This window comes from Harpia harpyja, chromosome 2, assembly GCF_026419915.1.
Source record: "Harpia harpyja isolate bHarHar1 chromosome 2, bHarHar1 primary haplotype, whole genome shotgun sequence".
NCBI lineage: Eukaryota > Metazoa > Chordata > Aves > Accipitriformes > Accipitridae > Harpia > Harpia harpyja.
The window spans coordinates 49268901-49296088 of NC_068941.1; the positions used below are offsets into that span (position 1 = coordinate 49268901).

The 27188-nt window shown below is 38.0% G+C and overlaps 1 long non-coding RNA gene across 1 annotated transcript in view; it reads left to right on the plus strand.

The window, feature by feature from the left end:
* Window positions 1-23890, plus strand: part of LOC128137997 (uncharacterized) — a 30392-nt gene extending 6502 nt beyond the window's left edge. The window contains exons 2-3 of the long non-coding RNA XR_008233935.1: window positions 1546-1744; window positions 22743-23890. This is a non-coding gene — a long non-coding RNA (uncharacterized LOC128137997). The remainder of the gene's footprint in view (window positions 1-1545; window positions 1745-22742) is intronic.
* Window positions 23891-27188: the final 3298 nt, after the last annotated feature.

Below are 27188 nucleotides of genomic sequence, written 5' to 3' on the forward strand. Positions count from 1 at the left end.
TGGTACAAATATGTTTTACTATTTTGGTGCCCAGTAGGATTTGTGTTACGTTCACTAGGTTATCGAACAGTTTCAATATGCTGCTTAAATTCATATCAGCTTCTGAAGCTGATACAATGTTCAGGAACTTCCCTAGTTGGCTGGCAGTTATTGTAGTGAAAAGTGTTTGGCAATCAGTGAAGTCATGGAAACTTACTGTACAGGTTAACTACTGATGTTTGTTTAGCAGATTTCAGTACCTTGTTGAGGTCTCAGTCACTGCCCTGAGGAATTTACAATCAAAGATACGTAGAGATAACAAACCCGCATTGAATTTACTTGGCTGAAAATTGTTAGCCAAGCCAAACATGATACATCAGGTGTGACAAATATCATATACCTTGCATTCCAGTATTAGTGAGACAGTGAAAATAATTTGAATATTTAAATGAATCACAGGAGGAATTAAATTGGATTTAGGACTGAAGGAATATGGTGGAAAATGAGGTAGCTTGCATTGCCCAGTGAAAGCTTTAAAAGAGGTGGATTTTTATGTTAAAAAATCATATGGAAGTTGGAGATAGGATTATTTTATTCTTCAGAGCACACTACTTACATAGAAAAGTGGCCCAGATAGGGCTGAGCTTCAGTATTGTATATAAAAGTCAGGGTGAGAGAAATAGGGTTTAGTCCTGGAAGTTTTGCAATTATTCCTCAGCATGTTGAAGATGAAGGAACAGATACGAACTTTGTGTGGGAAATTACTTATCTGACTGCCTTCAGAATAGTTTTTGGTTTGGTTTTTTATTGTTTTGTTTTGTTTTGTTTCTTGAAGGCAATTTGTCTTATTTAGTTTATTGGGTCAATGACGGCCTAGTCTTGAAGCTGACTCGCAAAGTGTGTCAATTACTTGGCAAGCTCAGTGCCAGCCTGCTCTATGCTCAGTTTGCTCTATTTCAAAACACACTACTCCATCATGTTGGCATCAGTACTTCACGGAGCATTCAAGTGCAAGTCTTGCATAGCTGCGTGCTAAAATAGGCCACTGAATTTTAATCAAACTTAAAGCTGTCCTTTCTTTTCTCATCTAACAGTGACAGTGATGTGTTTTATCACTTACAAGAAAATCGTTGTACATAAATTGAATGTCTTGTCAGTAAAACCATAGTTATCTATATAACACAATTGTTATAGATCCGTAGTCAAGGTCACCACAATTCTTGCTCAGTTTTACTGAACAGATTTACCTTGGCTTTGTGCAGTTAGATGGAAAACATAAAAGAAACACAAGAAATAATTTGTTTCTTTAATTTCAAATTTGAAGATGAATAAGGTAGATGGATTGAGTAAATCCTGATTTGCCTTAATCAGCTTGTGTGTAGTCTGCATTCTCACACTTTTTTACATCAGTTTTAAGTTTTCTTATTTAATTTTTCTGTATGAACTGTGTTCACATTTACATGCTACAATATTGCAAGACTTGGCTGAGTTTACATTTGCTGTTTTGTTTCATTTGGCCCTTTTCATTTTTATTCTACAGCATTTTATATGTTCTCATTTGTTCAGATGCAAAAAGCTTCATCAGAAAATAAGTGAGAAAATTTTGAAGGGGGAAGCTGTGTACTGCAAGTAGAGAAGCAATAATCTTCCCAGTCCCAAGACCTTGTAAAAAGAATTTTGGATTAAAAAAACCTGGAAGACTGGTGTTATCAGCAGCTTTGAAGACATGAACTTAAAAGGGCAAAAGGAAGCAAATTAAAAACTGGTAAGTAGAAGGAAGAGCCATCAGAATAGTTAGTAAAAGTAGGCACTGGAGCAAAATGAAGAGAAAGAAGGCTTAGAAAGCCTTTTCTGAAAAAAGCAGCTATGGTGTATGGCGGGTGGGAAAGTGAGGATAAGAGGCATGTTAGAACTGTCGGAAAGGCAGATGCATTTATGGATAAGTTATAGGAACAAAAAGGGTTTAAAAATAATAATAAAAAAAGCGAAGGTCCTGAGATTTCATGAGTAGCACTTCTTTAGAGTATGAAAATATTCCCTGTGTTGAACAGGATTTTACCTTGGTTAATTATTGTTTAGATTACTAACTCATGATGTAACTTAAACCTTCCTTTATTGTAGTTTGGTTTTGACATGCTTTCTAAGGTGAAATTTTCTATGCAAAAAGTCTGCAGAAGCAGTTCTCCTGTCTGGGTTAGCCTTTGGCAGGTTATAAAAAACATTGTGTGTAAATGATTAGTGAGTGATCCAGAGCACGAGAGGGTGTGTGTATGGTCCTTGCACAGAACAGGACATGAGACTCAATGAAGGTTATTTCTTAGAATAAAATAAAATAAGGTCTGGTTTTGACTGTGAGAGGGAAGAGGGCTGATTAGTAGTAATTGGGTTTATCCTTTATGATAACTATCTTTGTGAATATTAGGTGTAATAATGCAGGTGAAACATCCTGTCTGATAATCATACTTTGTGTTAAATTCAGTAGCAAACTTTGATGTTTCAGTTATTAAAGGGAAGTATGGGAAGTAGGGAAAAGTATTTTTTTGTAATTAAGAGTAAGAAGTTATTTCTTCTGTCCGTCTTATCCTTCCCAGCTCCATGTCCAATAAAAATAGAATGAAGTTTTTTTGTTTTATTGTGTTATTTTTCACATTCAGATCATTTCAATTAGAATAACACTTTCAAGGGGTCTGTGAATTACAGTTTAAGCAACATCAGGAGTATGTTTTAATTCAGATGACCTCCCCAGCTTATGTATTGATGGACCCGTGGATTATTCTCCTATTCAGTGTCCTAGTGGCAAAAGCTAGTGTGAAGAACAGGAAAGGAAAATGTCACTTGAAGAAACCAGCTTCCCCCCCCTCCCCCCAAACCAAAACAACCCCCCAAAACAACTCTGCAGGAGCAGGAGGCTGCTTTAGAGTAGAGGCAGTAGACCACATAATCACTTTGCTATAGAGCTGGGCAGGAGTTGTGGCTGTATTACCTGTGACCTGGATACAACCTTTGTACTGATGGGAGTCACAGCAGGATATTTGTAAACTGAAGCTAAATAGTCCATTAAGGGATCATGCTGCTGCATTGTTACTTCTATTCTTAGCAAATGGGTATTTAACTAATAGGTTTAAAGAGTAACACTTTTTATTTTACATGTTTCTAGTAAGGTAGTTCTGGAGTTGTAAAGACTCCCGTGTGGAGCCCTGACAATCCTGATTTGCTCTGGATTTTAGTATAAGCACCTGTCATATGTGGTAGTGGTAGGTTCATAGCAACATCCTTTAGTGGAGAGATTACCAGGAAGGCACACACTTACAATAGGTTCTTCAAAATTCCAGAGCAACCTGAATGATGAAAATGGTCCCTAGGGGTCAGAGTGCATTTCCTCTTAATTTTCTTGAGGCAAGAGCATAAATGAGGGACCTCCCAGTTGATGATGCCCTGCCCGCAAGTGAATGATTTCCTCCTCTATTTTCTTAGGACTTCATAGGACTCTTGTAACTTCTAATTCCATCTAAATCACTTGAGCAGGAATGTGTTGTTGAGAGCTATCAAGTGCCTTGTCAAGTTGCTAATCCTTTAACAAAAATATTTCAGATTTCTGATTTTATATTTCCACTGTCTCGTACATCCTGGGATCATACTGTGCTCGCTGGCAATATGCTGTTTGGGGTGAATCAGATATGTTATGGCACTGGTAACATGGACTGGAGTATCTCACTGGAGTCCCCATAATAATAATAATAGTGAGTATGAGTCAAAGCAGGAGTGGCTAAGATTAACTCAGAGTTTCGGGGAGCCAAGAGATGATTCATCCTTTGAAATAAAGAGAAGCTGCTAATAAACATTAATAGACATTTTCAGTTTTGTCTGCAGCATACCAGCACTTGCTGTAGATACTGGGGAAGCAACACAAGGAACTAAGAATATCATACCAACAGCAGCTTAGTAGATGCACATTGAGTTGTTGCTGCTGTGGATATCGGCACTCTCTAGTGCCAAGATAGAGCAAAAAACTTACTGGTTTTGCTATTGCAGCAGCTGACTTTTTTCCAGTCCTCAGTGCTGCTGTTTTACACTTGAGACTTGCCGGGCATTTCCTTGAATTACTGCATGTTAAGTGAATTTTGTCAACAACAGATATGTTTAATTTATAGTATTTAAAGTGGCAAATGACTCGGATAACAGGAAAGCCACTCTGAAGTAGATTCACTGGACAGGAGAATGAATTTGCTCTTCATAGAGTAGATGTGTTTGTTCCTCCAATTAACAGTAGTTTTTGCATATCTGCCAAATCATTTTAACTCACGGGACCTCATGCTACTCTGCCTGCTGTGACATTCACTCTGAACCCCTACTGCCTTGAAGCCAACTTCACAATTCAATGCTGGACTGTACCCGACTGTTGTCCCACATGCTTCCAGCTCATGGAGAACTTGCTTGCTTCAGATGAATAACAGCGTGACACTTAATTTGCTCAGCCGTCAGACAATGCCTTGGACTTCTTTGCTGGTGTGTCCACTGGTAAGAGAGCTTTCATGCTTTCTAGTCGCTCCAGATGTTTGGGTTGGTTTTATCTGGTCAAAGGAAAGAGAGAGGTCAGAGGTAGACTCAACAGTATCATGATAAACTCTAGTTAGTATCCAGTGTGATACAGAGATTTCTGCCCTCAGGGATTTTGTTCCTCCCTACACATTGCTCAAACTGGAAGCTAGCCTGTTGTGTCACAAACTGTCATCTTTTCCTGGTATATTTAATGCACATACAACTGCTGCTTTTGCGGTCTGTGCAGTGCCTCAGACCGTGGTGGCCACTGCTGCTCTTTTGTCCAGACAAAATTGTTTCATCGTGTAAACTAATAGCTTACGTTTCTTTTAGAAGCAGAGACAGGAAAGAAAGGCCCAAGGATACTTTTACTGGCCATGTTTGTTTGTGTTCTTGATTTTTTAAAATTATTTATTCATTTTTTTCCAGTATCAGGTGTTTAAGTGGGCCAAGACCTACTTCACAGACATTTGAAGAAAAAAAAAAGCTGTCAGGCACTTTTCTTAACACCCATACACTCCTCTCATCTGGGTCACTCTAAAATTAGTGTTTTCAATACATGCTCTTGAGCTGTGGTTTTTGTTCTTTTTTATTGAGAGGAAAAAGTGCTGTAATTTTCATTGCAATTCATCTTCTGCATTATTGGTTTCTCATTGACCTTGTACCTGCTTTGAGGTCACCACTCACACAAATAACCATCCAACATTTTTCTCAGCTTTCCTATTTGTTTTTTGAACATAGTTCTGTATGATGGGGAAAACACCTTTGTATCTGTGAACTCAGAAGTACTTTTGCAATTTGTCACCTCTTCCAGTGCTCAGATATCTCAAATTCAATGTGTGCACTGTTAAATGTTCCCTAAATTCCTCCTCTCCAAAAAACAATTGGCTTAAAACCTTGAGAGTGCTGTTTGGTTTGTGTCTGTGTATGCCTGCTCTCACAGGAAAAATTATTTTCAAAAAAAGACTGTAAAGTACACACCTGTCCTTAGCATTTGATAATGTTTTACTTAAGTGGAAAATGTTGAGTAGATAGTTATTTCAGACTGCCTCCACCCCTCCTTTTTCAGTTTTTTTTCTTTTCATGGCTTATAACAACCTGGTTTGTAAATTGGGCTGAGCTGAGACTGATTGCATATTTGACCTATATCTTGTTAAAGTATTTTGTTTGTTCTGATTACTTTGTGTGTGTGTGCGAGTGTACTGGTTTTGGCTGGGGTAGAGTTAATTTTCTTCATAGCAGCTTGTATGGTGCTATGGTTTGTATTTGTGACCAAAACAGTGTTGATAATACAAGGGTGTTTTAATTATTGCTGGGTAGTGCTTACACAGAGTCAAGGCCTTTTTCTATTTCTCTCACTGCCCTGGCAGCAAGTAGGCTGGGGGTGCACAAGAAGTTGGGAGGGGACACAGCTGGGACAGCTGACCCCAACTGACCCAAGGGATATCCCAGACCATATGATGTCACGCTCAGCATAAAAAGCTGGGGGAAGAATGAGGAAGGGGGGATATTTAGAGTGATGGTGTTTGTCTTCCCAAGTCACCGTTACATGTGATGGAGCCCTGCTTTCCTGGAGATGGCTGAACACCTGCCTGCCCATGGGAATTGGTGAAAGAATTCCTTGTTTTGCTTTGCTTATACTTTTACCCTTCTGATTCTCTGCCCCATCCCATGGGGGTTGGGGTGGGGGAGTGAGTGAGTGGCTGGGTGGGACTTGGCTGCCTACAGGGGTTAACCCATGACAGTAAGTTGTCTTGCTCCAAACTTTTCATATCCACTCTCTTCTAATGAACTCGGGACTACCGTGCTGCATACAAAGAATTTATTGATCTGTCCTTCTTACCTAATCAAAAGTGGATAATCCTTGGCTGCAAGTGAATAATCTGCTCGTATGTAAAACATTCAGATGACACTGTATGGGTAGCTACCATGTAAAATAGCACAACGGAATTATCTAAAAGAGAGGTGGAATTAAGAGCATATAAGTATTATTTTGTTTAAAATACATGTAAAACATTACTTGTGTGATCAGTGAAGCGATTGCTATCTTTTTTTTTATGCATTTGTGTTGCAGATTTTGTTAAATCAATAAGGTACCCGACTAGTTATGTCCCATCCAGCAACTCTTCTGAAAAGAGAGTTGTATTATTGTAGTAACATGTGTAATCTTAGTGAATTTCTATCCACCACAGGCACCAGAAATCTTTCTACCCTGAAAGCTGAATTACTCTGTACAAATACGTTGTTTTTCTTTCTCACAGTATCCATTTATTACATGCTACTTCTACAGCATTCAAGCAGATTAACTTTCCTGTCTTTCAGCTTTGAGTACACACACGTAATATTTGTCTTTTTCCCAGGTAGAACTGATAAGCGTTATATAAATCAGATACTTCCTAAAACTGAATGTTACTCAAGAAAACTGCAAGTTTTCCCAAGTTGAGACATCTTTCTCCATACCTTCTTACAAAAGTTGTGTCAACTCTATTTAATTAGCAGTGACGTGATGTCAACTGATGATTGTACAGACTGTTCAGAGACCTTTGTGTTGCAATGTAGTGTTCCTTTTCGTTGTGGGATGACTAGATTGCTCTGCAGTACTGGCCTCCATCATAACACATTAAAATTTAACCCATTCATGTTCTGGAAATAATGGGGTTTGCCTTTGTGGAAAGGTTGCAGCTTGAATAATTTAATGGGGAAAATTGTAACCATGTTAGGATTCCTCGATAAATATTTCTTAGACAATAGTTAGCAACATCTATATATACAACAAAGTTCACATTGTTGAACATGGAGTGAGAAGGTAAAGAAGAACAGAAAAGAGAGATGAGAATCCAGTTGTTGTTATGCTGAAGATATTTCAAGTTCTTAGTAAGGTAGAGAAATCATCAAAAAATTACAAGAAAATTTACTGTTGAGCCAAGTATCCTAAGAAGTACTGAGCTCTCAAGCAGATGGAGTCTATTGTGTTTTTCTTCTACTCTAAACAGTTTATTAATTCCTTCCAATTAAATGTACATTTCAGAGTGGGAACATTCCTGTGGCCTTGCGAAAGCCAGCCAAACTTGAGGTGATTCATAGTAAGACTCTCCTTTGTGGGGATCCTGAATTAATCAAAATACTTATGGAGAAAATAATGCAGATATCCAACATCCTGAAAGACTGAACAGTTTTGCTCAAATTCTTTTTATATGGTCTGCTATTTTTATTCATCTAATTCTGCATGCACACTGTACATAAAATGATATTTCTATGTGAAAAGAATGTAAACATATACTCCCCATCTTTCTGTTGTGTAATAAGTCTTCACATTGTTTTTAGTTTGGAAAATTAAAGTAGATTAGTCAGTTACTAATTATTTATTAAACAGAATAGTTGGCAGTCTAAGTTATTTTGGAAGTTTGCATCTCTGCTGGCTCCCAGTGGATCTCGTACTAACAGTGAGCTATTTCCCTTTGCTTTAAGAGCACTTGGTGGCCTCTCTCTTTGCTGTCCCTCTTCTTTCACACTCAGCTGTGACACGGACTTCATCTGTGTCCTGATATTGATTATTTGTTCAGAAAAGTGGTGGAAAAAAACAAGGAAAAAAAAAGCAAAAATCAACTTGTAGTTGCTTATGGTTTTGCATGTACACATACAAAGAATAAGAGGAATTATTTAGTATAATCCACTGAGCCAGAAGCCAATACAACAGGGTGAAATCTGTAAAATAAAATTAAGACTTTAATATATGAAAGCTTCTTAAGAGTGAAATCTGCAGAGAAAGTGACATTTGATAGAAGTTTTGGAAATCCCAACATGGTGCATTTTTATAGAACAAACTACACCAAATCCTGTCTGTAAAGAGCAGCCTGTATTGAGATATGCTGGATGATCTAATCCAGCAGGTCTGTCTAGGGTTTTTTTGAATGGCATAGAAGGACTGGGTGCCAAAGATAAAGAAAAAAGTTAAATCTGAAATCCTATACTAGTGTTCTAATTATCTGATGTGATAATACCCAGCAACAAGAGGAACATAAGCTGGTATTAAGGTGAACTGCAAAATGAAAACTCACTCCAAAGTTTCATTTAAATCCTTCTACTAGGTAACTTATTTCCCACTCAATACAAGTACACATTTTCATTGTAACTTTTCATTATCTTCTTTGAAAACTGTGACTTTTTCACAAGAAATTGGGTTTATGTGACCTCGGATATCAGAGAATATTATTTTTGAAGCTTTTGATGGAGAAAGTTAAATGAGTTTACAAAGGACGATATTATTATAAAGCTTATTTAAACTTATTTTATGCTGAATTTTCTTTGCAGTTTGCCCAGTGGGAATATTCAACACTCACATTGAAAAAACTCCTTTTTCAATTTTGTTTTTCAATTCACATTTGAGATTACTTTGAAGAAGACATGACTTCTTACAGGTAAACAGAGTACCAGAGCTGTGGAAAAAAGATGAAATTGTTCTTTTGATTGGTTTCATAGCATGCCTTAAAAATTAGAAGCATTTTAGGAAGGTCAGAATGACTTTTCCAAATTATGTTGTCTGATGCTGAGAAGCAGCACCAGGTTCACTAAAGTCCTGTAGATAGTCACTGATAAAGTAGAGAATATAAGGGAAACTGCTTTGATATTGCTAGTGTTGCATAATAATTTATTCTGAATTTTAATGCTGACCAAACACACTGCATAATTTGGACCTCATTGGTATATCTGGAGGGTGGTTGTAGAGTAGAAACCGTACAATTTGTTTCTGTTTGCTGCCGTTGGCAATCCTGCACTAGAAGTGCATGCGTCTCAGCTGGGAAAAAGAACGGTCTTCTATCATTAGGAAATAGAATTGAGCAACAGATGGGATCTTGTCCTGTGATGGAGAAATGAGATGGTTTTTTGGAAATACACCAGAAGGTCAATAACTTTTATGTAACATCAAAGCCAAAGGACTACAGAACAGGCTGCTGCTTTGTAGAGGTAGCAAGATTATTCCTATTTTTTACAGTTGTTCTGAGGATAGATATCTCTAGGCATGAATCAATTTCACATGGTGGGAACAGCTTTCCATGTTGATAGGGATATCTCGTGACTGCCTGCTTTCTTCTGACAGTGGTAGTGACTGCTATCAGAGACAGGATATGGAAGTTTGACAATTCCTGTGTACTCTCTGATACATTCACTGTTTACATAAAGCAGAGAGAAATACTTTCAATCTACATGGCTTTGAGTTTTAATGGAGAAAACAGATCCCAAAAGACTAAATGAAAAGGCTGTGTACCAGAGAAGTACTTCATAAAACATGCAGGAGCAGGAGAAGCTGCATGCATTTCAGACGTAACTTTTTTACCAATTGTTCCTTCCTCGCCCTGTAGGTGGAAGGAACAGAAAAGACTACGCTGTCTCAATTTTTAGGCTTTCATAACAGTTTTGATCACTGTTTTCTGTTTAAAAACAACAAACACCATAAACCAGCTACTGAATGTTCCCACTTATGTCATCTGCCCAACTGTAGTCAGTTCTAGGGTTCAGGATCTGCCCTGTTTACAGTGACTGAAATCGATAGATTTTTCTAGTTTATTGGCTTTGTTTCTAACAGTGTAAATTAATTCTCCTGCATCGCAATCCACTTTTTTTTATGTGGAAGTGTTTTAGGAAAAAGAACAAGATTAGAGTAATTACTATACAAAGTGTTCCCAAAAAGCCCAGCAAACAAAAGGAAGCCAAGATTGCGACAGATAAGGAATGTCATTACGAACATAGCTCAGGGCTATTGTGACTTGTGGCCATAAACGCAGGAAGTAATTTTCCTCCTGGATCTCTTTTTAAATATAGGAACAAAATAAAAGTCTGGTGATTGTAGGTATGGTGCCTGGGAGATATTGAAAGGTCATATAAATGTCTGGGCAGTGGGATGGGGGTATCCTCATATTTTAGGCACAACAAGAGCTTTTGAAAGGATGAATGATTTTTGTTTGCATGTATATGAATTCATAACTCCTAACTGTTAATTTTTTTAGGATGTTACCACTAATACACCAGCATCTGAGATGGAATTACATAACTTCTTAACAGCGCTTCCTTTCTTAACAGTCAAATAATGTGGTAGGACGTCCCTGTTCCTATGCTCTGAACAGTATGTTCACAGAATCGCTTAGAAAAACTCCTCACTTCTGTTTCCATTATGTCAACTACAAGAAGTACATGCAGAAGCTTTAGGCATTTTACTAATTAACTGGAGAACTGTCTAGGTTGATTAAAACCCCCAGACAAACACCATATATATGAAACAAATTAACCCTGCTGAGATCATAAATCAAAACAATTTAATCTCCAGAACTTTTACCACTTTCTTTAGTAGAGATTAAATGGTGTATGTGTATATGTTTATCTCTACACATGCAGTGTATATGTTTATCTCTACGTGTGTTATTCTCTATGATTAATAGGTAATTTTCAGCTTTTATTTACAGTTCAACCAACAGTACTTTCACTGCTTTCTCAGGAGACTTTATTAACATTTGTGTTTGTATATTATACGCATGCTCTTTAATCCGCCTATAAATATATTCTTTATAAGGACTTTTTTTGGTTTAAAAAGCTAAAGTTTAGCTAAGTATCTTGCTATTGGGTTTTCAACTCAACCACATGTTTTTCATGTTGTATTTCACAGTTAATTCTTGCAAATTCAAACTGGTAGCATGTTCAGGAAAAAAAAAAACAACCCACCAGTTTATTGCTTATCTGGCCATCTCATTTTCCAGTTGCATAGTTCCTGCAGTTCACTGATTTTTCCTGAATGTTTTGAAAAATGAAATTTTACCTGTAAGTATTCTTCCTTTACTACTTATTCTGCATTTAATTTAATTCTTCCCCAAATCTTTGTATTAAACCCTGAGGGCAAACCGATTGCTTTCATTTTAGATTCAGATAAGCACCTCCCAGAACAAAAGGAAATGAAGTTTTGGTGAGATAAACAGAGTTTGCACGTTACAGGAACTCTTCCTTTAAAATTCAATCTGCAAATCAAGGTTCTTAGCATACAAAATGACAACACTTGGAGAGAAATGGTCTTCTGTGTGGTAGCTGGGAATGGGGTTAGGGTTGGTGGTAATCTTGCAGGTTGTTTTGTTTCTTAGTATTTCCCAGAGAAAGTGTTGTTTTGCTTTCCTCCACTAATTAAATGCTTGCTAGATGCAAAGCGCAGCACTAGTTTGTATAAAAAGGACAAGTCAAGTGTTTAAAGAGCTACCCAGAAGTTTGTTTCAATGCGCCATAGCTATCAAGCACTCACATGAATTTTGCCATACAAAATACTATCTCCATTAAAGAAAATTGTAAAAGCCTATAGATTTTTTGAAGGTAGGATTTAATCTTTAATGTCTCCATGTTTCAGGTCCTCCCCTGTAGATTGTAGTCATTCTTTACTGCTCAATCAAGCATACAAAATAAAGAATATGCTTCATTAATGTGAAAATGGGAACTGTAGTAAAACATAAGATAGCAATGCAGAATATGATTGCGAGACTGGGCTTTCTATAATTTCTTTCATTTTGCTTAAATTTCTCTCTGTCTAGATCCCCAGCAGGATTATGGATAGTGCAGAGAGAAATAATGAAGTAATCAGCATTCCAGTAATCATACAGTGGACTCTGGAGGAAAGCATGCAAGCAAATTAATTAATGCATATTTCATTTCATTAGGGGTTAGAAATTATGTTGATCAGAATATAAACAAAAGCTGACAGTTGACAATTTTTGTCTCAAGGGAAACAAAATGTTTAATTTTAAGTTGAAGCATTTAAATTTAAAAAAACACCTTAGATTTGTTGAAAGGAAAAGTTTTAAAGCTTACATTTATAACATTTCATTTAAATAATTTTTTTTCATAATTTATAAATATTTTTTGAAAAAAAAATGCTGACAAAATTCATGTATGTTTTCCAAGTATTTTAGTGACAGTATACTGGCATTTTACCCTTATCAAGTTCTGGGGGGAAAATTTGATTCAGGCCTTGATGTTAAAAGGAGATAAGGTAGCTTACAACACAGCCTTAAGTCAAGATTGACTATTGCTAGCTATAACAATGTAAATTTGAAATTAAGATATTCAAAGTCTTGTGGGTAGTCTTCTAAAAACTAGCCCAAGATGCTACTTTTTGGGAAACTTGCCACAGGACTGTAAAATCATCACTGCAAATTTCATCACGATTCTCATGAAAAGGCTTGTTTTTTTCCCCTAGGCTGCTCTTCCTAGAAGAGACTTGCCTACATAGGCCATATTCAGTAAAAGTCGTATTTCTGATGTTCTTGGTAAGTGTTTTGAGAGAGCATTTTGGTTTTGCTGTGGTATTATTAGTCACATAAATGTTTAGGGGCTGTGTCAAAACAAGAGCTAAGAAAGAGATGAAAACGGAAAACATTGTGTAATGTTTCTGTTGTATCTTTTTGTGTTATTTGGAATTTCAGTTCTATTTATTCACTTCATTATTCACTCTTTGTTTTCTAGTTTGATTTTTAAATGCCTTTGCCAATCCCAGCCAGAAGCTGCTGGGTACTGTTAACTTTTGAAAGTTCCACTTCAGTATGGGCAGTTTGAGATCAAGGTTTAGGATCAAGGTCAGTGGTTTGGTAGAGACCCAAGGACAAAGAAAGAGGCTCCAACAAGCTGCTGGATGAAAGAGGCACTTGAGTGTGGTCTAACAAAGAACAGGAGGAGAAGGAATGAGGCTCAGAATTACCTGCCCCTGTAAAGACAAATAATTTCTCATGTTCTTATTGTCTTCTGCTGAGAAGAGCTTGTTGGGAGAAGATGAAGAAAGGGCAGTCTGCCTGTCAGCCACGTAGTACTTCATCAGTTTTCCCTGTGACCCTCCCCAAGAAGGCCACGTCTGCAAACGTTGTAGCAGGATGTTGGGTCTTACTTACAATGAATGTCATTTTTCTGCAGCAAACTTTTTTACTTAAATTAGGGCTACTGCTTTTACACGGTGCTATTTCTGCTGAGGATACATTTAGCATGGCATTATCCTAGGAAGTAGGAATTTCACAAGGCATTTTACTTGCAATGTTTTTCTCCATCTTCTCTTGATGTTTGGTTCATAGACCTTTCGTTCTTCTGTAACATTGGCTGGTGCAAGGTTTCTAGTAAGAGAGAGGGCGTTCATATTTATTAAGAAATGGTTTCACAGCATATCAGAAGTCACAAATTGTTTGGAAACCAAGGATACACAGAATCTTATGATTCAAATCGTACAACTCCAGAGAAACACAATAATTTTTTATAACTAACTAGCGGCAGACAGCTAAAAGGCAGAGAAAAAAATCTGAAGCCAAAAGAGAGAAAATTATAAATGTACAGTTTAATTCCCCCAAAGTTTCAGCAGCTCTACACTGGCAAGTGCCCTCTGTGATTTGGAAATTAAGTATCATTAAAAGTTAATCCAGTAGGCTTTCCTCCTCAGGCCAAGTGTAAGAAAGAAAAGCAGAACATGCAAGCCTGGTCATGTACTTACAAACATCTTCCTGCGTGGTCAGGATGTGGGCTTGCTAGTCATCCTTGTGCCTCCATGATCCCACACCAGTGCTGATGCCAGTGCTCCCTCGTGGTATGGACTGGCTCAACCTTCTGAAAGTTGAGTCACACATACTGTGAGGTACAAAAGACTGTGGAGAAGCTCTTGGATTACTTGTGCCACTTTATCAGCAGCTGGCTTGTTTACAGGAACAGCTCATTGAGAAAGCCTGTAATGTGACCAAATGGGGTGAACATCTGGCAGTGAAGTAACAGGGGCAGCGTGGGTATAGTCAGGTTCCTGATTCCACTCTCTTTTCCCTTTTCACCTGTCCTCCTAAGTTTCAGCCCTATCTGTGTATTTAACCATGACCTCCAAAGCTGCAGCTTTTCAGTAAGCTTACTTGTGTTACTCTTGTTTTACACAGGAAACAGAAGGCGGCATACATTTGTTCCATTTTTTTTTCATGGAGCCTGTGTAGTAAAAGTGATTATATGTAAGTTGGAATAAAACCCCAAAGCAACAAGCACATACATGGAACTATCTAGTCTGTTTCTTTTTTAAAAAACTTATGAATTACAGGTGGTACAGGTCACATGCTTGTTAACACATATTGCCACATATGATAGCAGAAATATTGCAATTCAGCCTTTTTTTCTGGAGCTTCATCCATAATAATGCAATGTGGCCTTCAAAAACCTGCCTGGCTACTTTAAGTATTTACAGGAGAGTAAGGAAGGCATGGTATGCTCTGTTACGTAGGTGTTTTTAAATATTAATAGAAAGAAATGGTCTTTCAACTCTTTCCCCAATCAGTTTCTTTCCTTCTAAAATATATTGTACATTGAAGCCTAACCTGTTTGCAATGTAATATTGTAAATGTATGTGCTGGTTTTGCCTGGGATAGAGTTAATTTTCTTCAGAGTAGCTAGTATGGGGCTATCAGTATTCCACTGTGAGGGAGGTGAGGGAGCAGCTGCGTGGTGCTTAGTTGCTGGGGGTTAAACCAAGACAATGTATGACAACTAGTGTTCAAGAGAAAATAGAAATCATATCTGAATATCAGTTACTAGTTAAAATATAAAATTGCTACCCCTACACAATAGGGTGGTCACAGCACTTAGTTATGCAGGGTCAAATTGAGTTTCAGTTCCAAACAGGTCATGGATTCTTGAGAGTAGACAATATGAGCTCAGGCTAGTGATGCTGGAAGTACTTTCTATGATGTAACAGATACATTATCTTTGAAATAGAAGTGTTTTGCCCTGAGCTTCCTACCTGCTAAGAAAAATAATGTAAGTGCATCTAATACTCCTAGTCTGAAACAGACCAAACAAATTGAGGATTGTGTTTATGATTGACAGTAAAATTTTCATATGAAGCATTTTTTATCTTTTGGGTAAAATGAAACTTCTACTTTTCCCCTTAATGCTAAAAAATATTAAAAGCCTTTTGAACATGATACTACCACAGCCAACAATATCTTCTGAGAAATAAGAGATTACAGGGAAATTAGAGGCATGAGAATATTTTACTAATTAAGAATTTGATCTTTTTTATGTGAGGAAGCCTGCCTTATTAAAGTAATCCCATTTAATTTGCCTTCCATCTTGAAAATTGTCTGCTTTTGCAAAGCCAAAAAATACTGTATCTCAGTAAATGCTGCAGCAAGGGCCTATGAGTGTAAGTTCCCTCCTTAGCCTTTCAGTCCATTTTACCAGCTTGCTTTCTAAGCTCGCAGCCATGTTTTTTGCCATGATTTGCAAGCTGCAGAACTAGGACCAGCCAAGGATGTACTTGTTGCATACTCCAGACCAGCTGATCAATTCCTGCCGGTGCACAGGCCAAGAAAAGGGGAGGAAGGCAGGTACAGTAATGTCCCCAGACCTCCTCCTGGGCAGAGTTGATGTTGGAGGGATATACAGGCATTCCGATTATTCTAATTCATTCCAGTCTGTCAGGTCTGGAGTTTCCTTAATGTAGCAGTATATCCCTGCCTGGGAAGCCCTTTGAAATGAGATACCTCCTCTTCACAGCTGATTCCAGGCCAGCTTAGGAAAAACCCCTCCTTTTCTCAGACTGAATTAGATGTGTTCTTTCTGTCCATCAAGGGTAACTCAGAAACAATGAAGGCATTGTGCATGGTGTCCTCATGCTGCTAGCAGCACCAGGCTTTTTCTACCATAAATAGAAGTTTCCCTTCCTTCATCAGGATGTGCACATGGAAGCAGGACCTCTACTGTTTTAGGCAGTGGCCAACCTCACAACTAGTTTCAGGTTTGGGTTTGTTTGCTATCTTCGTTTTTTGTTTGTTTGTTTGTGTGTTTGGGGTTTTGTTTTGTTTTGTTTCTGTTACACTGCAGTTAATACTGTTGTTATCAGTTACTTGGTATGAGATAAAATCCTGCAGCCCATTCTTTGTATAATTTCTAAACCTTTTGTTCTGGCATGGGAAGTGGAACTTTGCAGGTACACTTGGTGATTGCAAGAGAAACCAAGAACTTTGCATCCAAAAAGGCATTTTGCCTTCTCTCCCTTCTGACCCAAAGCCTAGAACTTACTTTCTTTTAGGAAGGAAATTCCTAGCCATCTGCTGTACAGTGGGTCTTTATGCCATTGCTGGCCACAATCTGTCATGAGCAATTTGTCAACAGATTAAAGTTCAGGCTGGTTGTGGGATGCTATGTTGGTCTGCAAGTGAGTAGTTCCAGTAGGACTATAGTATGGCCCATGTAGAAGGTGTTAAAAAAGTAATATGCAGAACTGTAGAACAGGCCAGGTTGGAAGGGACCTTGATAGATCATCTGGTCCAACCTTTCATGGGAAAGGGAGCCTAGATGAGATTATCTAGATAGTCTAGAACATCACAGAGTCCTCTGTCCCAGAGGAGATGCCTCTAACAAGGCTTTCCTGCAGCTTGGGTGGATTCTTGTCTGTCTCCTGACCCTTTATTCTCTTCCCTGGAACTGGTTCATGTTCTTCCCCCATAGGAATTTTGACACTTCATCTCTCAGGCTTTGGACTGATCTCCAGCCAGTGGGTGACAAATTCCTCTTCAAGTTCTTCTCTATTTAGTCATCTGGTGAATGTGTTTTGCCAGAATTCAAGTGAAGCTAATCCAATACCAGTCTGATTCTAAATATGGAGGGAAACACTCTGATTCTGTGTCCGCTAAGGAGACCTCAAGCTCTACAGATCACTGCCTTAATGACTACCTTTACTTCACCTTCTCATCCTTGACCATCAGACACCCTACCTAAAAGTGTAAAAATGTGAAGTTGTAGGTGTGGAAAGGTTGAATATGAAAAATAATAATGTGATTTCATTTCAGCTTGGCACTAACAGAACATGAAGTTAAAAACAATGCTTTACTAGATAAGGAAGAACTGATTGCATGTAGAGAGGCCCCAGTCCTCAACTATCGAATGTTCTATCTGACTCTAGCCCACATCATTTAGAACAGGAAACCCAGAAAAATCTGTTTCCTCCAGATCATGTTGACGTAATGGTATACAAGGTAATTAATATTCTGGATTTCAACCTGGCCCATTGGAATTCTCAAAGGCAAAATGAGACAAGAAAGCAAACAAAACATTTCCTTTCTTTTCCAGAGAAAGATAAATAGGAACAGCTAAGCAAGCCTTGACAAGCTTTAAAATCTGATATGAGATTGGATTGTATTATACCACCTAAAGAGGATGCCAGAGTCATCAAATTGATGAGTTGGTTGTTCCACGAAATAAACCTCTGTTTTAGGAGGAAAAAAATAACAGTTGGTGACTAGAAGCTCTTTTAATCCAGAACTGAAATGCTGTCTATGAGACTACAAGCTGATGGTTTAAAAAGCCTAACCGTTTGCTAGACATTAGAGGAAGCATAGCAAATCATCTCTCAAAACATTTATTGTTTTTTGTTGTTCTCGAGCCATTTAGTTAGGAAACAACTCCTGGGGGTATGAAATCTGTAGGAAAATAGTGGAACAGATCTCTGAATGGTGGAGACCAATTATTTCAGTATTACATCCAACTTTAGCTTAAAAAACAAATAAATGTGCTTGAAGTTTACTACCCTTTGCCCTGTCCTTTCCCTAATTCGACTAAGCAGTTGGAGAGAGCGAGACAGACAGAATGTGCTTTCTGTCTCTGCATAGAGGTGGCTATCGGTACGCAACAGGCTAAAGTCGATGGTATTTGAGCTTGCTCTTTTGGTATATCTACCAAGTTCTGCTGTTGGGGAAGATACAGTATCCTGGTGGATTTTGAAGCAGTTCTTTCAATCAAAAGTGTGATGTATGGCAAGAGGTTTGCTTTTTACCAGCTTCAGTTTTTTCCCTTTTCTTTGGCCACCAAGTAAGAGGGTGGTGCAGGATGTAAAAAAAATACACTGATCTCCACTGGATTTAATGAGTACAGTTTTAAAAGTAATTTTCTACAAATTTATCACTCCATTTCATTTTTTTGATATGTGAGTAGAGTTAAGTATCCGACAACAGATACACAAAACTTTCAAATGCTGCCAAAGAATACAAGTTATACAAGCAGGCATGTCACAGGCTGACTTAGTGACTCAAGTCTTGGCAGCTGCCCTATAAACAAAGCTACTGAATTGGTTTGAATCTGTCTAATCATAGAACTTCTTATGCAGCTCACTTTCAAAGATATGCTTTAAAGAATTACTAGAGAGTGAAAATTTGATCAAAATGCATGAATTACTAATGAGTTGAAAAATTAGAGTAGGCTTTAGAAATCCAATTATAATAGTTGTATTTCAGTCTCCAAGTTTTAATCAGACATGAACATATGCTAACTCTAAAGCAAAGATTTGCAAATCAAAATGCATTCTCTTTCTGTATTACTGTAATTTGCATTTCTGCTTTGGGACTCAGACTCCAACCCCTGTGCCAAACACCACTGTCAGAACTGCTGATCACCTACAAAACCTGATTTGGAATATCAGGCAAATATTGAGGATCCAGTAGCGTAGGTTGCTTTGCAGATGATTAGAGACCTGTACATACATTCTGAGTGTTTTAAATATATAAAAAATAACAGCATGCAAAGGGGAAAAAAAAGTAAAGTAAATAATTAGAAACCAATAACTATGATTCTGCAGGTCAGATCTTTCCTCAAAGTTATTATAATATAGAAGTAGCTGAGTTCCAAGAAAGAGTAGTCATCCTGCTTATTAACTGTTATTTGCCAGTTTATAAAAGTGTAAAATGTATTTATACTACAGAGTTTGAATAGCAATGAGTGTTAAGTATTAGTATTTGTTGAGGATACCTTTGCTAGCATAAAATTGCCTGCTTAATTGATAGCAACTCCCCTTGAGCAAATCCCTATAAATATTGAAAATTTAGAATGATTACTATACTATAATGCTAAAGTCGTTATAGGTAGATTTGTGCTAATCTGCACCTGTGACTGTAAGGTCTCATCTTATGACAGCTCTTTCTTTCTCTTTTCATTTCTTCTAGAACATTGTTTGTTGACTTCCAGAACTGGGGACTTGGTCACCTCTCCCTAGAGAGGAGGGAAAGAGTATTTGTGGTCCATTTGGTTTGACATTGGTGTTTCATTTAGAAATTGAGTGTGAGATATCAGTTTATGCATATTTTCAACTACCATTAGCAAATCTTCATGGTTTGTCATATCCTCTGGAGCAGCATTTACCGTTAGTTAGTGCCCAAGTCCATGCAAGTTAACGCTGTCTTCTGCATTTTCCCCAGAATTGTGCAGCTCAGAAGCTGTGACCCAAGACATTTGGAGATGAACCTTAGTTTTCTGGGATAGGGCAAAAAATGACTTTTAACTCAATGTTTCTCTGAATATCCAGAAATTAAGGGAAACTGGAGGCAAAGAGCTAACTAAGACTAAGACAGCTTACAAAACCTGCTTTTCTCCAGAAGGCAGAGAGCAATGTCATGCAGGAGGCATTGGAGTGACGCAGAAAATTCCAACTCGTTTCTTTGGGGGATTCTTGCATAGTTCTCGCCTTCTCTGACACGTGCTGTCCAAAATGCTTAGTCCTCACGGGAAGATTTGGCAAAGAAGGAAAGCTCCATGCCTTCAGGACCTATATGCAGTTAATGCTTCACTGCTGTACGCTATCTCATGACTTTTTGTCTATAGCACAGTGCTAGACTCTGATTCAGTTGACTCGTACACTGGTTTCAGTCCCACTGAAGTTGGTGGGATCTAAGCATTTCCCTGAAGCTGAGCATGCATTTTCAAATATTGCTTTACATACAGATGTTTCTGCAAAATGGCTAATGTTTCAGTGCCAAAGTTCCATTCAATTTGAGAACAAAAATATTTTGTTGTAAATGCAGCACCGAGGCTTGAAATTTACAAAAAATAAACACATTTGGTTTGTTTAAACCACTATGGTTGCTTTTCAAGCTATCACTAATTGAAAATGTATTAACAAAGTCTAATATGTTTTTAGTCCCCGTGTCTGTTAAACAGACCCCACAGATCTTTGTTGGCACCCTGTAGTATTTTCACTTATACTACCAATGTATTTTCATGGTCAAATGTTCTAAGAAACTCTCCTTGGAAATGAAGTTTGAATTTTGTTCCAGCGTGTAGAGTGATTACTGAACCATTTTTCTTCCTTAAGGTATATAAATACTTTTTTCCAACAGTATGGTATGATGACAACTTGAGGGAAAATTAGTGGCCAAAAGCAACCTTACTGTTCATACCAATATATATGCAGACTCTTTGTTGCTCATACAAACGAATCTTATTTTTTCAGCCACAGAGTTTGCACCATGTATGCATCATAGGCAAATAACTATACTGGAAGAAATAGCTACTTATTGTCAGTTCAGCTTAGTAGTACAAACTTTGTACTTTATGGAAACATTTTGTTCCACATTTGTTTTTTTTGAATGGTTGGCATATTAGACATAATGAGGAGTGACAAGGAATAATGAGGCTATGCAGATGATATATTTGATGATTTTTCAAGGAACACAGTCCCAGAGATGGGCCTCCTGATCACATTTTTGGGTTTGGCCGCACTGTAACATAATTATTTTTTTTAAGCCGAACTTGCTGTTGCATTCAGTGGACAGTTCTGTTCAATAAATGCAATGGCAATGTATGTTCTCTTAGGCTTTTTTTTTTTTTTTAATTGTCATTATTCTTTGGATGAGTAGCTTTCAAAGGGAAGTTGTTTTTTGGGGGAGTTTTGGGGTTTTTGTTTTTTGTATTCCCTTTTACTTGTATTACAAGTAAAAATAATAATAGTAGCAGCTCAAAAAACAGGAGGAGGAAAACCCATATGAAAAAAAATAGCTTTGTCTTGCCACAAAGGTGGACTTGATGATCTTAAAGGTCTTTTCCAACATAAATGATTCTATGATTCTAAAGACTCTGTCATGAAATATTTGGGATTTGTCCAGTGCATAGAATCACAAACATTTCAGTGACTGTGAAATTTATCTGTCTATGATAATATAAAAAATAATATATAAGAAATTATAACAGATAAGGCAATAGATTTGCCTCAGCAGGTGGAATTTTAGGGATACATAATATGTCAAAGATTATAAATCAGTGTGTGAGTGTTTAAATTAAAGAGCAAATCTAATTTTGATATACTTCAGGAACTGAGAAGAAAAATGAAATTGCAAATTAGACTTAGACTAGGTGAAACCTGCTCAATGAAATGTATTTTATACAGATTTAAGCATATTCCATGAACTTCACAGAACAGATTTGGCAGATGACCGTCACTGAACAATAATGCTCTACAACTTTTAGAAAAGTTACTAGCCTCAGGTACATGCATAGATAGTGTATGTTGCTTAAGAACAAAAGATAATTTCTATTGTATGTGTAATCTGTGAGTGTGTAGATATATAGATACATATATTTGGAGATATGTATATGTGTGTGTATATATATCTATGTAAAAAAATAGTCATGTACAGAGGATGTAAAAATGAAAGTGTAGTAGTCCCTGTATGAAGTCAATATGTACTGTTCTTCCTCTAGGAAAATGTGATTATTAGATGAAGTGCTGGTGTAGCATTGGGCATGTGTGAATGCTACCCTAGATGCGTTTTCTCTAGCCTTGCATTAATACATACCAGGGAAAGTAACTCTCAAATCAAAACAACAGCAATAGTTTTGATAAGTGTCAACTAATTTGTAAGCATTGCTGAGGGCAGTGTATTTAAACAGCCGTACAAATGCAGAGAAGAAAAAAGGCTCCATAAAGGAACACTATATCTGTTTGAAGTGAAACTGCCAGAAGGATTTTGTACAAGGAAGCTGATTCACTTTTGTAACAGCTGTTCCAAAATAAGTGGCAGAGAGTTCAGTATTCTCTGCCCATCTGTGGGTCTTTCTTGAGAACTGCAGCATTCATGCGTATGTGAGGTTAACCACTTGTAGTGTGAATTGCAGAAATAAGTCTTCAAGGTCAAATGCTGTAAGAGATTCTGAAGTGTTAGTCATTTATGTAAATAGGAATGGCTAGATAAGCTAAAATACAACTATTTTTCTGAAGAGTTTTACATTCCGATGTTCCAAAAATATCTTTATTTCCTCCTCTTTTCTGTGGGTTTTGTTTGCAGCTGTGGGAAAGTACACTCAAAGTTGTCTTTGTGCTTTTTTTTCTGAAAGCAGGCAGAAGTGTGCTCATTCTCGTGTCTTATAGTAAAGAGTTCAAAGCTGTGTAACTGAGAGCCTTATTTCCTGTTCTTCTTTAGTTTCTCAAGATTGCGGCTGCTGAGGAAAGCTCACATTGCAAAGAGAAAAATGCCGCTGAGATACCTTGAGCCAATGGAGTGGAGCATCATGTGAGCTAATAAACTGACCTTACAGTTTGTCTGAAATCAGTGAAATGAGTGATGTCTTCAGTGAACATGTTCTTGTGACTGCTGAAGAGGCGCAGCTCTGTTTTGGTGTAGCTGGAGTGTAGTTCACTGTTGAAAAGCTTGTGTTTAAGGCAGTCCAATGGTAAGATGCAGAGAAGGAGCTGGCAAGGTCAGGGTGATAGATAAGGGATTAGGTAGATCTTTTGCATTCTTCTTGGATGTCACTATAGTAAACCTCTGCTTCGTGAGGCTAAATCTAGAGCCTTGAACCATCCAGAAATCCTGGACCAGATGTCAGACCTGTCACCAGATGATCATCCTGTCCTGTGTGGCCTCTCTTCTGGGTGAAAGCAGGAGGGCTAGGAACCCTCTGATCAAAGCGAAAGCTGAAAAAGTGCAATTCTGTGGAAAGAAATTAATTCTGCCTCTACAGTGGTGGTAACCTCTGTGAGGTTTGCCCAGCAGATGCCAGCAGTGAATTAGCAGAGAGCTTGTGGAAAAATAAAAGGAGCTGAATATGTAACTGTTGTGAATGCTTCATTGCTTAAAGAATGGTTGCTTGAAATAGATTAATTTTTTTTCATTAAGGTTAATTTTTACTGTGAAGATTCTCATTTTATCCTCCGAATCTCTGAGAATAGTGTGTTAGACTGTCTTAATACAAGTCAGAAACATCCAGGTTTAAATTTGGTCTACAGTTCATAATAATGGCCTTCCACAAACAATGGGGTTAAGTTACTTATTTTAAAGATGTTTTATGTTTAGCCTTTTTGCATCTTATGTATTTTTACCTGACCTGTTCTCTTCCTGTTTATTACCCCCTTCAGAATAAGAGAATAACTCTTGTTTACTGTCCCTCTCAGTTTGAATAAAAAATTTGACCTGACATTAAGCTGTTCCTTTTTGTACTGGAGGTAAAAAAATAATAAATAAAAAAATAAAAATCCAAGTCATATGGTATTATCCTTCACTTTCATTGAACCATCTGGACTTCTGGAGCTAGAGCTGAAAACTGTCAACATCTCTTGATGCAAAACAAATAGACTTAGCTAAAAGGGAAGTTCAAGCTGGCAAATCATCCTGTAGAAAGTTTAGAGTAGTTCAACACTGGAGGAAGGAAATCATTATCTGTCAGAAGAACCCCATCCTGCCCAAAAGCCATAGCATTAGATATCTAATGCTCTTCCTTTAAAGATTAGGCTCATATTCAAGATTTCAGTGGGAACCAGATTTTGGTTTTACTAAAGTTTATTTTTGGTTTGCTGTTTGCAAAGCTTATGTTCCAAGCAAGAGGAAGAGGTCTAGTCTCTCATATGATGACTTCCTTAATGTAAGGAAACTGCAAGGAGGACTTGTTACTGCATGGATCACCCCCTCAATATAAAATTGATACACATATGATTTTATGATACACATAATACATGTCAATTCCAGGTCCTTCTGAACTGTACGGAATATAATGTGTTATCCACGTAATTCTGTTGATGACTGTGGTTATATACCTTTTCAAAAAGATTTCCTTGAATCAAGACATTAAACGATACAAATAAAGTAACTCTGTCATGTCACAAAGTGGTTGAAACACCTTATGATTTGGGCTTTCATGTAGGATCATAAGCACTGAAAAAATGGAGTTCACTAGTAATATTTATTTTTTTACTCTTAAAAGATTCCTATTTGAAACTGTAAGAACGCACTGAAAAGTAAACTTGTGTCACATGGGATTGAATGTTCATTACAAATAACGATCGTTATATGAGTCTAGATTATTACTTGTCATTTTATATTCTTGGCAATTACTGTATCTCATTTAAAATATTTATTTTTCCTTTTGGCTGAGTTTCTCTACAAAACTGGAACAGTCACCTTAAAAACGATGATCTCCCAGGCAAACTAAATTGAGTCTTGGAATTATGTCAAGACTTTTAACTGAAGACAAAGTTTAAAAGCAATCTTTGTGCAAAAATGAAACTCAGTTTCTCCCTTTAACTCATCTTTCTACCTACCGCTTCTCTGGGTGTTTCTGTCTGTAAGTCAAACATATGCTCTTTTTCTTGTTTTCTGGAAGATTTCCAAAGGTTGGGGGGAAGTCTTACAGGAAACCTTTCCAAAACATATTTAGGACTTGTTCGTCCTGTGCAGATAAAACCCTCAGATATGTTTTAGTACGGACTAATTGAAACTGGAAAACTATAATATTTGGTTTGGGGCATTTTTTTTTTTAATTAAAAAGTAGAAATTTGATGGCTATTTTTCCTATTAGAATTTGCATTAAGAGTTTTACTTCATTGTTACTTCCTTGTTTCCTTCAGTGAGTTCCAGATGTGCTAATAATTCGAGATTTATCTTAGTATAAATGTTTATTTGATCAAATGAGCATGTATTGCATTCTGAGACTTCCTTATCGGATTATCAGATGGAAGTGAATGCAGTATCTGCCTTTCATGAAGTTTTCTGTATGCCTTTGATTTGAAAATGTCTGTCTTCGCGTTACAAAAATAATCCAGACGAAAAGACATATACATACAAGAAAGATATGGCTTTAATTCTTTCCCAGATATAGGCTTAGATTTTCCAGGTGTCCTGGAGTCTAATTGCATATTTTATTAATCTAATTTTGTCTTGTGTGACTATTGATATACCACATAAATTGAATCCATTCTTAGAATACTGCCAATACACAGAATTAGAATTCTGTACCAGTGCAATACCACAGGTTAATTGTGCAGTGTCTAAAGTGATTGGTTCTAATTAAATTTCTTTCTATTTTTCTTCCTCTGGGGAGCATACATCAGACTTCTGGCCTCTTATGACTAACATTCTTAAATTATATATTCTTTCATCGATCCCTTGGAAAACTCAACCTTCCCCGTTTAACAGGTATTTCTTTGGGGGCAGCAAGGAGTAGAGATGAACAAAAGTTGTCAAGGCAACAGTATACCATCAACATACATACTGACATCTACAATATTCCTGTCGTTATTTGAAGTATGCTACTAAGAGAAGCTGCTGAGTTACTATCTAATTTAGTGTGGTGTTTGCTAGTTACATCGTTTGAATGTACTATCATTATTATTTAACCTTCCCTTGTTTATAAACTACATTGAAATACCGCTTAACAAGGAGAGAAGCTGTATTGGCTTTGTGTGGCAAGGTTTTGGTAGCGGGGGGGGGATTACAGGGGTGGCTTCTGTAAGAAGCTGCTGGAAGCTTCCCCTGTGTCTGACAGAGCCAATACCAGCTGGCTGTAAGACAGACCCACCGCCGGCCAAGGCCGAGCCAATCAGCGATAGTGGTAACGCCTCTGTGATAACATTTTTAAGAAGGAAAAAGTTGGGACAGACGGAAAACAGCAGCCGGAGAGAGGAGTGAGAACATGTAAGAGAAACAACCCTGCGGACACCAAGGTCAGTGAAGAAGGAGGGGGAGGAGATGCTCCAGGCGCCGGAGCAGAGATTCCCCTGCAGCCCGTGGTGAAGACCATGGTGAGGCAGGCTGTCCCCCTGCAGTCCATGGAGGTCCACGGTGGAGCAGATATCCACCTGCAGCCCGTGGAGGACCCCACGCCGGAGCAGGTGGGTTCCCGAAGGAGGCTGTGACCCCGTGGGAACCCCGCGCTGGAGCAGGCTCCTGGCAGGACCTGCGGATCTGTGGAGAGAGGAGCCCACGGAGCAGGTTTTCTGGCAGGACTTGTGACCCCGTGGGGGGCCCACGCTGGAGCAGTCTGTGCCTGAAGGACTGCACACCGTGGAAAGGACCCATGCTGGAGCAGTTCGTGAAGAACTGCAGCCTGTGGGAAGGACCCACATTGGAGAAGTTCTTGCAGGACTGTCTCCCGTGGGTGGGACCCCACGCTGGAGCAGGGGAAGAGTGTGATGAGTCCTCCCCCTGAGGAGGATGAAGCGGCAGAAAATAATGTGTGATGAACTGACCGTAAACCCCATTCCCCATCCCCCTGTGCCGCTGGGGGGTTGGTAGAGAATCCGGGAGTGAAGCTGTGCCCAGGAAGAAGGGAGGGGTGGAGGGAAGGTGTTCTGAGATTTGGGTTTTTTTCTCATTACCCTACTCCAGTTGATTTGTAATAAATTGAGTTAATTTTCCCCAAACTGAGTCTGTTTTGCCCGTGACAGTAATTGGTGAGTGATCTCTCCTGTCCTTATCTTGACCCACAAGCTCTTATATTTTCTCTCCCCTGTCCAGCTGAGAAGGAGGGGGAGTGATAGAACGGCTTTGGTGGGCACCTGGCGTCCAGCCAGGGTTAACCCATCACAGAAGCAGAGGTAGATGATTAACAGTGTTAGGAGCTGACTAAAGAAGCATACTGACTTTAAGTTTACA